Genomic DNA, 13,860 nt, shown 5'->3' with positions numbered 1-13,860 from the left:
CAATTTAGAATATAAAAAGGCAAGATGCAGCCTCTTGAATTGGGCTCTGGAACAAACTTGAAGCCAGGGCAGTTATGTAACATTGGCATAACACAGACAAAACAGGTTCCTGTCAGAAGCCTTACTGTCACATTGTGTACAAGTGGAAGTTCTCTGATCTTAAGAGCAACAGAAATTGTGTTACAGCCATCTTGGCTGGAATTGAATAGGGCAGCTGAGGCAAGACCTTGAGGAAAAGCTGCCATTGGCTTATCAGTGCAATCTGAGTAGTCCCTGGTCTATCCAAAAGAAAATTAGGACCCCCTCCTTCCAAAATCATTTGAATACCACTTTCTGGTTTGGCTGTAGTTCCTGTCCTTCCATTGTTTACTCTTGTCTGGATTAATTTTCAGTTTACAGTCCACCCCAAAGTCCCTTGTCACTTTTGAACACTGGCATGCGATTTCCACAGCTTTCTCGTAATCAGAAAGGGGGAAACAAAACTGGGCAACAGGTTTCCATGGTTTCATGCAGATCATTACTCAGTAGTGAAAACTGGAAAAAAAATGGTCATGAGAAGGTAATAGGTTTTCCTCTCCAGAAACACACAGATCCTCCAGGAACATGGGAAGTACCACAAAATGGTGCTCTCAAAATGGTGCCAGAAACTCTCAGCAGCCCTGAAGAACACCTTAATCGTAAACAGGGACGGGCAGCCACTGACTGTCCACATGTTTTAAATGACTTCAAATGCTAGAAGCCCTGGGCAGCATGGTCAATGGTAAGGGATTATAGGTGAGGGAGAACATCTGAAAAGCTAAAGTTTTCTACCCCGTTGTTATAAGGTGTGAAAAACACTGGAGTCCACCAAGACACAGTTCCTGCGGCAGATAAATTGTCGTAAGAATTTGTTCCTGTTCCATTTTGCTAGATAAGATACTCTTGTCATTTTTAAATCCAACAATATCCATCTGTGTTTTCTTCTTCAGTGCAAAGCAATATGGCAAAGCCTTCAATACTAGTTAGGTATTGAAGGTCATCAAGTGATTAACTTTCCTTTTTTAAAAAAAGTAAATGACCCTTACTCTCATCTTATTTAGTGCAAGGAAAAAAGGAACAGCAATTTCTTTTCCGCTCCACCTGAGTAAACCAAAGCAGTGAGCAGGAGCTTATTTCTCTAATGAAATGGCATTGACCCAAGCATAGGTACAACACCAGTGGTTAAGATGTTCCTGGAGAAGTCACTGGTTTGAAAGCTCACCTGGGTTATGGAAGCTGCAATGGTTTAGAACTTACTTTAAGCCCTGTTGAACTCAACAGGACTTACTTCTCAGTGCATAGAACTGCACCATAATTTACCAGATGAATTTATGCAAACTACTGTATTGAGGATCCAAGCTATGCAGTTAATTTTAGCGTAACATTGGCTTGCCTCACAAAGCCGCCTAAAGTGGTCAAAATGACTAGATAGGCGAGGTATAAATACAATAAATAAATAAAATAAATAAAGTTTTGTGAGAGTTATCTTTAATTATGCAAAACACTTCAAGCATTCAGCAACCTTCTGTATAAATGCTAGTGTGCAATTACCTTTACAGTTTCTCACTCTGAAACTGGCTAAGCGATGGGACATACGAGTTTCTGGCCCTCCAAGACCTCAACTCCCATCAGCTTCACCAAGCAAGGGCTCGTGGGAGTTGTAGTCCAAAACATCTGGAAGGCCACTCTCCTTGCGTGCCCCTCCCGGCTTTGCATCCAGGAGGAACTGACTACCTTTCATATTTCCCTGACTCTTGTGGGCCAGTGCTGGGGATGGGACCGTGGGGGCGGCGGCTAATCGTCTCTACCACCTCTCTGAGAGGGAGAGCACGGCGGCGGGAATAAAAAGGGCGAGGTGCCTCTTTAATAACCGGTAATCCTCTGTATTGCACCGGTAGGAACAGCGAGCCCGCAGGAGCTTTGCAGCCCACAGTGAGCCTGGGGAGGCAGCGCTGTGGGCCCAATCCACCGTGAAGGCGCCGATGAGGCCGTGCATGTGGAGAGCAGGAGGGTCTCTCTCTCTCTCTTTCTCCGCCGCCCCTTTGGGGCACCCTTCCCCCTTCTTCGAAGGCAGGTCGGTCTGTGAGAATGAGGCACCCGAAAAAGTCCGAATCTGTGGGGCAGCTTTCACTGTGAGGTTGGGGGGGGGAGAGCCCCTTCCCGTCTCGGCGCAGGGCAGGGGCAAAGACGAAAGGCGGCTCTGCGCGGCTTCGGGTGGGGGTGACGCCCCGCCAAGTCCCGGCCGACTTACGGCCACCCGCCCTCAAGCAGCTGGCGCGTGTGTGTATGTGTGGGGGGGGAGAGAATTGCTGAGACGACGGCGGCGTGGAAGAAGCCGGGCAGTCCCAGAGCCTCCCTGGCGAGGGGGGAGCCCTTCTGGCTGAAGGGAGGCTGTGAGGCGAGGCGGGCGGCGCGGACGAGGGAAAGGCGGGGAGAAGAGGCTGACGAGGGAAAGGCGGCGGCGGCACTAGCAGCACTGGGCGCCCTCCCGGTGCTGTCGCTTTAAGGCGCTGCCGCAGCCGGGAGGAGAGGAGCTGCTCGGGCGAGCCAATGCCGCGGCCGCCTCCTTCTCATTTCCTCGCTAGCTCACAGGAAGTGGGGCCGCCGCTGTGCGGCGCAGCCCTCGGTGGCAACAACAGAAGCGGAGGCAGGGGCTCCGGCGGCGGCTGGCTGATCCTTGGGGGGGCGGCGGCGGCGGCTCCGGCGGCGGTGAGTGCTGCGCGTTTTTGGGGGGTGTCGTCGTCGTCGTCGTTCAGGGGTTCCAGGCACCCTTCATTCCCTCTCGCCCTTTCCCTGCCTCGCGTTCCTTCTCTCCCATTTTGACTGGCTCATTGTCTCGCCGTCTCTGCCGCCCCGTGGGCGCTGGAGACCTTTGCCCACCCGTCGCCCACCTCACCTCAGCCCAACCCATGACAACCTCCCCCCACCCCCATTTTGACCCTCAAGGCTAGATTGTCTCTCCGGCAGACAAGCACACGCGCTGTCCGTTTGCACCCCAGCTGTTGTTTGTCATCCCCCCGGGGGCATAATATGTCGAGTGTAATGCGGGGAGACACCAACACACCTGCGGGTGTATTTCTTTTTTTCCCCTCCCTGCCTCCCTCCCGTGCCTTGTTGCATTTTAATAATGTTTCTTCCCTTAAACGTCTACTTACAGCAAAATCATCTCTTTTTCCTTCCCTTTAAGAAAAGGGAAAATGCAAAAACTCCAAGCTCTTGGGATATTAGGGCACTTACCTCGAAATCTCTAAATGCAAAATAGCAAACACTTTATAGATTATTTGCACTGTCAGCCAGGGTGATAAAAGAGTCTTCCCCCCCCTCCATCCATGCCCTGGTACAGAGAGCTGCTGTGTGTCAGTGTCCTGTCAAGACTGGTACTTATTTCAGGTAAAGTATGCAGGAGGGAATTGCTGACTATGCACAAGACTTTTCAGGAATCTCCCTTTGGAAGAATAGTGGGAAATACAATTATATGTGTGCCCATGCCTTTCGCTGGTCACATTTTCAGAATAATCATTATTTTGCTGCTTCTTCCTTTGCAATTACAACCATTAGTACAGCATCAGAAATAATAGAAAACAGCAAATGAAGAAAGCTAAAATACAATGGTCTTGGAAAGTACAGAGAAATGGAAAGTACAGATTGCTACAGCTGATCTTAAACAGGAAAAAAAGTGCAGGCAGGAGAAGTTCTAGGTTGAAGAACATGGAAGGCTGGTTTGGGTGCAGCACGAATCACTGTGTAAGAGCTTCCACTTAAAGGTGAGAATAGCCACAAAACCCTCCAGCCTCCTATAGGAGAGGAGCAACGCGGATATAACTTAATATAGCCCTAAAAATGATCATATATATGTTTACTGGCATCCCTTTTCTCTCTTCCCCTGTTTTGTGCTCTTTCATTCATTCCTTCTAAGAAAGTTTTTCTTTCTGTTATGTGTGTCTTACTTCAGGCCTGGGCTTCATTTTGTCTCTCTTGTGCAGTAAACTGTTTTGTTTTAAGAAGAGGTAGATGCTGAGTCTCAGATGACAAATGAACAGTATTCAGGGTGGTGCTTAACACTGATGTGTTGGGTTTTTTAACAAAAGGGTTTTTTTTTTTAATAAGAAGAGTTAGCATGAAACTTGATTAGGAGTGGTGTCCTTTTCAAAAAGTGGCAAACAAGGGTAAGTAGAGAATAGTTCTGTATTTTCAGGTTTGATAGTTGGACCAACTGATCTTGCGGGAGTTCTAGGAAAAAGCTGTTATCTAGTACTATGGCTAAGAAACAGAGCTCTTGATGCAATTCCCCCCCCCCCCAAAACACAGTTCTCCTTAGCTTGGTAGTCTTTGGCAAACCATTCTACCTGTGAACCTGAATGGTCATCCATATTGGATTGTTGTAAGGGTTACAGGTCAAATGTAGACATTTCAAGCAGGGGAGTCATGTCAGTCTGTTGTATCAAAATCAGTGAAGTATCGTGTGACACCTTTAGGTTTTACAAATTTGATGTTAAGCTTTTGTGAATTGCTTGCCACTTCATCAAATGCTCCATGTTATATATTAATGCACAATGTCTATAATTATGTTAATGCTAATGTTTATAATAAATTGCATTGTTTTAGCATTTGGAGTTATAACATATTGTATCCCTAAAGCTTCTGAAAAACCACTAGGGGTGGTTTCTGTGCAGGGAAAGGGGGAGGATATGCAGATTTTCTAATTCTGCAGTAGCACTTTGCGCCACCATCTGTGGTATTTCAGAGATTTCCCCAACCTTCTGGAATAGATATGGAAAGTCCCAAGGGCAGCCCCGGGAAAGAGAATCAGCAGAAATCACCATCCACCTCACTTCCTGTATGAGCTTCTGCTTTATCAAAGAGTTTCGTGTTTGTGGAGAGTCACAGTGAGAGAGACTGCTTTTGCTCATATATCTAAAAAGAAAAGAAAAATGTAATGGGTGACAAATCTATACCATCAAAATGATGTTGTGTAAGTGGAGGAGCAAATGACAGACTGTGGCAGGCAAGGGAATCTTTCCTTCTGGATTGCTGAAGGAAAACTACCTTAAATTGAAGTGACACTGCAGAATGTTGATTTGGTGTCAGATTGATTACATTGGATTAGGGTTCATTTTATTAATGATGAGCTGGCAATACTACTTCAGAGTTGTTAAATAGTGACATGCAAATCCATACCAGTTGTGCCTTTCTAGCTAAATGGACTGTCTTGGCATGCATCAAAAAACCCTTGTAGTGCAAACACTGGACAGCATATCCAACGTTGGTGCATCTCTTTGGTGTGGAAGCAAGCTGAATATTGTGTCCTGTTGGCCTGGTTCAAATGTAGCACTCTGAATTATTACATAAATTCATGGTGGGATCTGAAGCCAGCTGTGTTTATATCACTATGCTCACTTTCAAATTTGCCCCATTCTGAGTTCTGAAATGGGGGAAAGCCATTAAAATAAAGTAACATAGAGATGGACAGATCTTGCTACATTATCAAATTGCCATCATGCCTCACCACTCATTATGGTGGTTACTGCTGATGGGTTGTATAATCCAGCTGCATCTGGAGGAACACTTTGCTCCCACACAGTGTAGTGTAGTTTTGATTGCTACTTCGCCAGGTCTTCAGTTTGCCCAGAATATCATTCCCAAACTGGCGTAAACTCTGAAAGCTACTTGAGATGTTTTGTCATGAAATCACAGTCCTCTTTGGACATTGCATGAGTCCTGTAGTTTTTGTCTGAAAGACAGTAAATATGAATAATGGTTTTTTGGTTTAAGTTCAGAACATAGATAATAGATACCATCTTTATTCATTCTTTCAATAATCATGTTTCTAGCAGAGATAACAACATACAGATTTTTGGTGTATTCAGAACACTGTTTTGCAACATGAAAGGAAACAGTATGTCATAGATGCAGTTGTGATTAAACTAAGGATTTCTTCTGAAAGAAACTGATGGATTTACTTTATTAATTGAGGGAAAATATTTCCTGGAGTAACTCCTATAACTGAATTATTCACTCTTAGTATAGGTTAAATCCGTGTTTCCATCTGGACTTGCTGTTATTGAAGGAATATTCAGTGAGAAAATTGCATAGGAAAAAAAAATTGGTCCCTTCAAAATCATGTTGGAGTCAAATATGTAACCTCCTAAGAAGAGTCAAAATCTTGGCTGCCAAAACCCTAATTTGTACTGATAGAACTGTATGGCATGTGCCAAGTAATAGTATGGATAGAACATTTGATTGTGCTTATTTATCATTGAAGGCCTGGATATGTATCATCGGGTTGTGTTTTCTCCCTCTTTGCACAGAAACTGTTGACTTAAAAATAGATAGATGTCCTTTAAAAAAAAGAGGGAGACTTTCCTTTTTCTTTTTTCCCCAGTAATAATATGCTGAAAAAAGTTGTATACATCAAATTATTAGGTGGCAGCTTAAACTGTAAACTTGTTTATTTGAAACATGGCCTAGATGCCACTGCACCAGAAAACCTTGAACGTAGTAATTGTGTTGTTGAATGTACATCAAAGGTAGTGGTGAAAATCGAGGTTCCTCATTCAGAATTTTAAATTGTAACTTGAACATACCAATGCTGGGGCTCAGCCATGGTTAACACTAGTGGTCCCCAGCCTTGGGCCTCCAGATGTTCTTCGACTACAACTCCTAGAAGCCTTCACCACCATCTCTGCTGGCCAGGATTTCTGGGAGTTGAAGTCCAAGAACATCTGGAGGCCCAAGGTTGGGGATCACTGCACTAGAGCATAGGTTATCCGAAACTATGAATGACAGTGGCAGAAGCATAGAAGCCCATAATTTCATTTCCTATTTCTGATTATTAATGGGCAATTCATGTTATATCTACATCAGTTTGAAGTTTTCTTCTGTGAATTATCTTGCATGAGGAGTTTCCTGTGTTGCATATAAAAGTATGAACAATTTGATACTGATACAGTAAACACAATAGAGTAATCAGACCATAACACTATGGCTGCAGATTTACACACACTGACATGTACATAATAGTACTGTAGATGTATTTTCATATATTTGTGTTTCATGAGGAAATTTTAGAGTATGATTTGCTTTACACATACAATTGGGATGTCCAATGTTCATTAAGGGAGCATACCCATTTTCCTGCCTTGCATACAGTGGACCCTTGACTTACAGACGGCTTGACTTACAGACTTTTTGAGTTACAGACTTCTCTGGCCGCAAAATTTAGGTTTGACTTGCAGACTGAGATTTGACTTACAGACCAGAAAAAAAACAAAATGGAACAAAAACGGCCTGTTACGGGATTAATTGGTTTTCAATGCACTGTAGGTCAATGGAGACTTGACTTACAGACTTTTTGACTTGAGAACCGGCTTCCAATACGGATTAAGTTCTCAAGTCAAGACCCCACTGTATTATCAGCATGCAAGGGCAGAATGGATATATTCACTGAAAATCCAAGAACATTTCCTGCAGAAATAATTAAGCCACCACAGCAGCTGAAATTCTAACCAGGCAACTAGAAAAACTCTGTTATATTTCTCACAAACTCCATAAATCTGCCATACTCTCTTGCTCTCTTGGTGTTTCGACTTTTGTACCTTATGTGGATCTGAAGACACAGCCAATTGTATCTTCCCACACCATCTCTAATTTAGAGATTATAACTTCCACTAGCTGAATTTAGAGTAAGTTAACAGTGCTTAACATCCTATGGAAAAATCATTTTGCCTTGATATGTCATCCATTTGATGTTGCCGTTAACTGCATTCCTTCAGGATAATTTGGAAATGCTATTGTTTCTTCATTTCAGACCAATATTCCAGTTCTGTTTCTAACATTTGCTGATTGTTCTATCTATGCCTGTATTCCTCTTATGATAATTTAAAAGAGTAGCTCCAGGGTAGTGTGGCTGTGCAGATGTTGCATATTATGATTTCTTTGATCTCACAATGTGTTCAGTCATGATAATGGTTAAGTTGAACTATTCTTGGTATTTGGTACTCTTTTGTTTTACTTTGTTTTGGTTTTTGGTTTAATTTTAGTCAGTGCTAGTAAGAATGAGTAACCATTAGTGTCAGGCCTTAATGAGATATCTGCTCCTGTATATCTACAGAAAAAGAGCATTTCATTTGTGTTTATTGTAAAATGGATTATGGCTGCTGCGTTCTTCTATTCCCTGATGTGAAATATCTATACAAGTCTGTCAGTTGACTTTCATGGTTAAAAAATATAAATAGACAGTAAACAATATCTGCCGTCCCATCTGTAATAAGTGTACCTTAATGAAGTGGAGGGTTTGATGATTCAAGAACATTGCCTTGCAACTGGCTTCCCCCTCTTCACCTCAGCAGCTTCGCTGAGCTGTGCTTAATGTGCCAGTGGGTTAATTGCAGTAGCAGGCTCTTGTGGTTGATGCTGTTTTCCTGCCATGTTTTGGAAGAAGAGGAATGTCCCTAGACCGGTGACTGTCTCAAATGTGTCAGCTGCTCTTTGGCACCGGGATCCCAAGTTGGAATACACCTTATAGTAATGCAAAGACATTAAGAAGGACAAGTTTAAGACAAATGGAAAAACAGGAGACTGTAAGCAAATGATGGAATCCAACCAAAACCAACTAGCTTGCACACTAGAATGCTGGTACAAATAGCACAATGTTTGCTTGGTGGAATGGTGCAGGTAATGCTTGTGCTGCAGTCATTGGCCAGCTGGACTTCTGATGGCAGACAGACTTGGAACCTCTGATGCATGGATTGGGCAGACTTCAGTGATTGGAGGTGGTCATTCGATCAGCTACGTACTAAAGTGTCTGTTTTCTAGACAGCTTGGTGGCACACTGGTTTACTCTGTTGCGGTCTACACAGGTTGCTACAAATTGATTGGTACCCAGTGTAGATACTAAGCTGACTCCAGTGAGAACAACATTTAAGCTTCTAGAACACCCAAGAAAAATTTCCAAGGAGTCTCCAAAAGCACACCATATTTATGAACCTTTATAATCCAGTCTAGGTGTTACCAGGCCAGGAATAATGGTAGCTAGCTTATCTCTGAGCAGGAGTAACCACAGCTGATGCTTCAGCCTTAGCTGATGAAAAGTGCTATATGTGATAGATGTTATCAGGGTCTCCCTTGTGGAAGATTAATTAGCAAACCTGTTTCTTTTGGGTAAATGCAGAACAGTTAGGAACTGGTTGTAAATTTTGTTTTCAAGAGCTGATAAACATATGCTTATTCCTAGATGGTAAGAAATGTCTTCATAAATAAGTTTCTGTATAATAGCATTCTATTGGTTCTCAAAAATATAATTATAAAAATAACGTATGTTTCATTCTATCTGTAAGAAAAATATGTATTATTGCTAGAATTGGAGACACCTATTTTATTTGTAAGGCTATATATTCTGTCTTGCTGTGACATGAATAAGATACTGGTGAAATGACTTCATAGGCAGTAGGACTAGCATTTTATTGTTGATTTTATTTTCATTTTTATTTGTCTTATTTGTACACCATCTTTCTCCCAATACAGGGACTCAAGGTGGTTCATAGTGTTATCAGCAAACTCTTTTTTTAAATTGTTAAATAATCATGTCAGAAAGCACAAATAAAATATTGTGGTATCGCTGGTTGGTATATATAGTGAAATAAAATGATACATCTCTTCCTAGTCTGCCTTATTTTGGAGGAAGACACACATATTTAAACAATCTGCACAGGAAGAAAAGAACTCTGAACAAGGACTTGCCATGCTGGCATGAATTCTCATTTAGCCCATTGCAAACATGCTGTTTATCTAAGGCCAGCAAATAGATTTTGATTTGCTCCTGGAAAGAATTCAAACATGTAGCTATCATGACTGACACCTTCTCCCACCCGCCATAGTCCAAAGACTCCTGTCCTCTGAAGATGACGGCCACAGAGACTGGCAAAACGTTAGGAAGAACAACCTTCAGAACATGGCCAAAGAGCCTGAAAAATCCACAACAGCCGTCAGATCCCGGCCGTGAAAGCCTTCGAGAATACATGGTGTATTTCCTTGGTTCTCTTGGGCATATACTGCATAATGGTTTCTTTCAAATTATTGGAAGAATAAGAAGGCTATGCCGTTGTGCTAGCCCCTGTGCTTCTGTATGAGTCATTGATCCTAATATGTCAGCCAGTAAAAAAGGGGGAATTTTGCTGTTTTACTTTGAGAATGGTGGCTATGGCTGTACATGGTGCAGGATGCAACAACATTGCTCAATGCTAGCAGTGCTTTTCTTGTATGAGTCTATCAACAAAGTAGTGAGTTTGCTGTCATCAGAATAAGGTGATTCATGGCTCATATGTGTGGTATGGAAGCAGAGAGAAGTTTTAGGGCATCTGAAGTTCAGCCAGTGCTGAAAGTGAGACAGAAGAAAGAAGTGTTATTTCATATTAAACCAATCTGTCGACCATTCTCTATGGGGATGTCCATATTTGCAAAAAAACTTCATTTAGCACATTCATATTTTGGTTACAGTCAGATCAATCAGTACCATGAAGAGTTACTATTTAGTAAGTGAAAACCATGAGTGAATTAATTTTAAAAAACAACTTCCAGGTAATTAGAATAGGCATAATTACAAGCAGGGCAGGGCAAGAAATGCAACCACTTTGATACACATAACCTTCTGGCTCAAAAGCCTTTGCTGATTGAAGCAGGGACGGTATGCTGTTTGTAATAACGCATAGTTATATTTTGGAGGCATATTCATCGTCATCACCTTGGAACTGCAGAGCTGGAAGGGACTCTATAGATCATTTAATCCAGCCCCTGTTAAAGGGGAATAGTGGGGAATTGATCTCCCAACCTCTGGCTCTGCAGCCAGATACTGAACTATCCAGCAGTTCATTGTCTATGCATAATCTTTCAGTTGATGCAAAATGTTAACAGATGCTTTAAGTACAGGGAAGGTCCTTTGGTATATTGTTGTAGTTAGTGCTAAGTGTATGTTGCTCACTGCATGTTGTTGAAAGGAACATCGGCTATTACCATCTCCTAGTTTTGCCCAGACTAGAATTTTTGGGGGGAAACTGGGAGAGGCAGCAGCAGGCAGGCTGAGCCTTGGACAGTCAGCAGTTTCTTCCTGTAACATCTAAACCAATGGTTCTTCACACTCGGCTCCCCGGATATAAATGGTGTCCAGCAATGAAAAGCCCCAACCAGAATGGCCAGGGGTCAGGAAATTCTGGGAACAGACATCCAATAGCATCTAGCAACAGAAGTTTGGGAATTGCCATCAAAGATTTCACTTATTGAAGGAAGAGAAAGCCATCTTTACATATTTATGTCTCTGCAGCCCTAACTTAGATCAATGTTTTGCAATACCAGCATACTGTGTGAGGGTGGTTCTGTTTAAAATAAGTAGATGAAATTCCCTCCTACTTTGAGCACTTGTCGGAACAGAATTGCCATGGCATCTTCTTAAAAGAGAAGTATTTGCTCCTTCCAGCTCCCCAAAATTTGATTAAAATCAGATCAGAAAGTGTGGACATTCAGGGAAGCTACAGAGTGATGATGAGTTGTGTGTTAGAAATAAAATAACTTGTAAAGCTGCTTTTAGAATAACTGAGTGCAAGGCAAGAATTGAGTGGATGCTTTGTCTGTTTATGAGTCATGTTGTGCAGATTGTGTAAAAACAATTTCCACAATACGCAGGACATTGTAACCTGGTCACGATTTCATCAAATACATGATCTGACAATGTTATGGGAAAGGCTTTGGGGAGAAAGGCAGCTCATAAATAAATTGTTGTGACTAGGATTCCGATGTGTAAAGCCTTTTGTCTTTTCAACTGCGGTATCATGCTGAAAAGTTCTTTTGAACTAAAAATATGGTAGAAAAATATGAAACTTATTTCCCACTCTTACAAGATCATGTTATGGGAATATAAAAATAATCTAATGTGATGCAGATGTAATCTTTCAGAACATTTGTTATGGAAGATTTCTCTTGTGATATTTTTCCATGCAGATGTACCATGTGTGTTTATACTCTTGCTTGGTATACTGGGACCTGCTTGCTAAATTTCCTACACATAATTTCTTTGTTGTTCAACAGAGAATGGTAGGAGAATGAATGGAGTGCTAATACATGTGTTTAAGTGTCCCTTATGGAATGAGCGGCTGTTCTCTTGCTTTAAACAGAATTTTTTTTTCTTTAGCGAGTTTTCATACTTTTTGAAACATGGGAATCCAGACAGCAGTTCTGGGCAACAAAAGTCTGTCTTCACTGAAGAAAATAGTTGTATTTTTTGAAAGCCACTGTATAAATAAACAAAGCAGTCAAGTAGCTCCCAAAAGTACTGCCCTCGACTAGTTAAGGAAAACACACCTACAGTACTCATAAATGAAAGGGAACTGCTATTTAAACCTTTCCGTTAAAAATGTAGCTCTTGAGTATGAGTAACTCAAGCAGTTACTTATACATCCAACATCCAGATGTTGCCATTTTGCTCAGAAATTGTCTTCTGGAATACATATTTCGAAGTCAGATATGTTCCACTAAACTTTAGTCTTACTTGAGGTGGGAGGGCAAAAAATCCACAATTTTGATCTTATTTAGTGACAACAGTAACTGTCTTCGGACAAATGCTGGCTCTACGGCTTGGAAACAGGGATGAGCACCGCCCCCTAGAGTCGGACACAACTGGACTAAAATGTCAAGGGGAACCTTTACCTTTACCTATATTGTCCAGTTGGGCAAAACTTAGTGCTGTGATCAGAATAATTCCTGTGAGCATTTCAGCCATTCTCAAGCAATTTGACAGCGGCAGAGAAATTTCCTTGGAAAATACTTCCAATTATGTTCTGTCTGAAAGTGGTGTGTATGGCTCTTCATGGTCATTGTGCAAACAACTCCTCCAGCTTCCCACAGTTCAATTAAAGTTCAGGAAAACATGTCAGAAGGCAGTTTCTTTCATAGGCCTTTTCTTCCAAGAAATGTATGAGCTGTCAAGGAAGCTGTAGAGAGATGATGAGTTGTGGAAAACAAACAAACAAATTCAGTCCCCTTGGCCCTTTTACAGTGTTATGGTAAGCCAGAATGTATAACTACAAGAAGTTTTAAATGACCTTGAGAAAGAGGTGGTAAAATTTAATTCACTTTTAGAGGGAATTGGAACATTTTCATATTTTATGTTACGGAAATCAGAAGGTAGATTATGGAATAGCTTCTCAAATTTTTTTGGAGCTAGACACAGCACTGTCCTATTTCATGTTCATTAAAAACGTAGAGAGAAGGAGCTGTATTGTAAGAATATTTAATGTTCCCATGTTATGATCGAGAAGTCCTGGAGAAGCAAACACCATAAATCACACTAAAGCACGCGTTCCGTTCCACGCTGCCGCCATGCGAGAACACCGCCCATATCTCCAAGGAGACTTTCGGGGGGTTCCGGAGAATGGGATGGATACGAAAGACAGACAAACCACAGTACTGCTGAGTAGAGCCCAGGGGATCTCAGCCGGGTCTTGTCTATTCCTTCTTCTCCAAAAGCCACACTCCAAATAGCCAACACAGACATAACCATGAGATGTACTCAGATTAATCTGGGCTCTAGAGATCTTTGGTAGCGAACACATAAGGCCAATTAATATTCCTCAGCTAGTCTGAACAAGAAACAATGCTTCCAGATAGAAATCAATCATTACTGTTTTATTAATAAAAGTTGTTAAAGTAAAGAAACCAAATGTTTAGTTGGTACATTTTCAATACAAGGCACAGATACTTCCTCCCCCACTCCAGCTAGAAAAATAAAGAAATGAAACTATGCTAATTAATATAAAGAGTAACACAGTCCATCTCACGTGTCCTGGGTTCACAAGC

General features: G+C 41.8%; 1 protein-coding gene across 5 annotated transcripts in view; it reads left to right on the top strand.

The window, feature by feature from the left end:
• The first annotated feature begins 1,947 nt into the window (after positions 1-1,947).
• The window catches only part of CSGALNACT2 (chondroitin sulfate N-acetylgalactosaminyltransferase 2), a 47,336-nt gene continuing 35,423 nt past the window's right edge, over positions 1,948-13,860 (top strand). For 4 of the 5 annotated variants that reach the window (XR_013543865.1, XR_002301345.3, XM_020802280.3 and 1 more), the window contains exon 1: positions 2,595-2,727. The gene's annotated coding sequence lies outside the window, so the exon portion shown is untranslated. Of the gene's footprint in view, positions 2,093-2,594; positions 2,728-13,860 lie in introns of those variants that run through there. The other variant, XM_020802281.3, reaches the window with a different exon arrangement.

The sequence above is a fragment of the Pogona vitticeps genome, chromosome 3 (genome assembly GCF_051106095.1).
Source record: "Pogona vitticeps strain Pit_001003342236 chromosome 3, PviZW2.1, whole genome shotgun sequence".
Taxonomy (NCBI): domain Eukaryota; kingdom Metazoa; phylum Chordata; class Lepidosauria; order Squamata; family Agamidae; genus Pogona; species Pogona vitticeps.
This window is presented reverse-complemented; position numbering and strand designations above follow the sequence as displayed.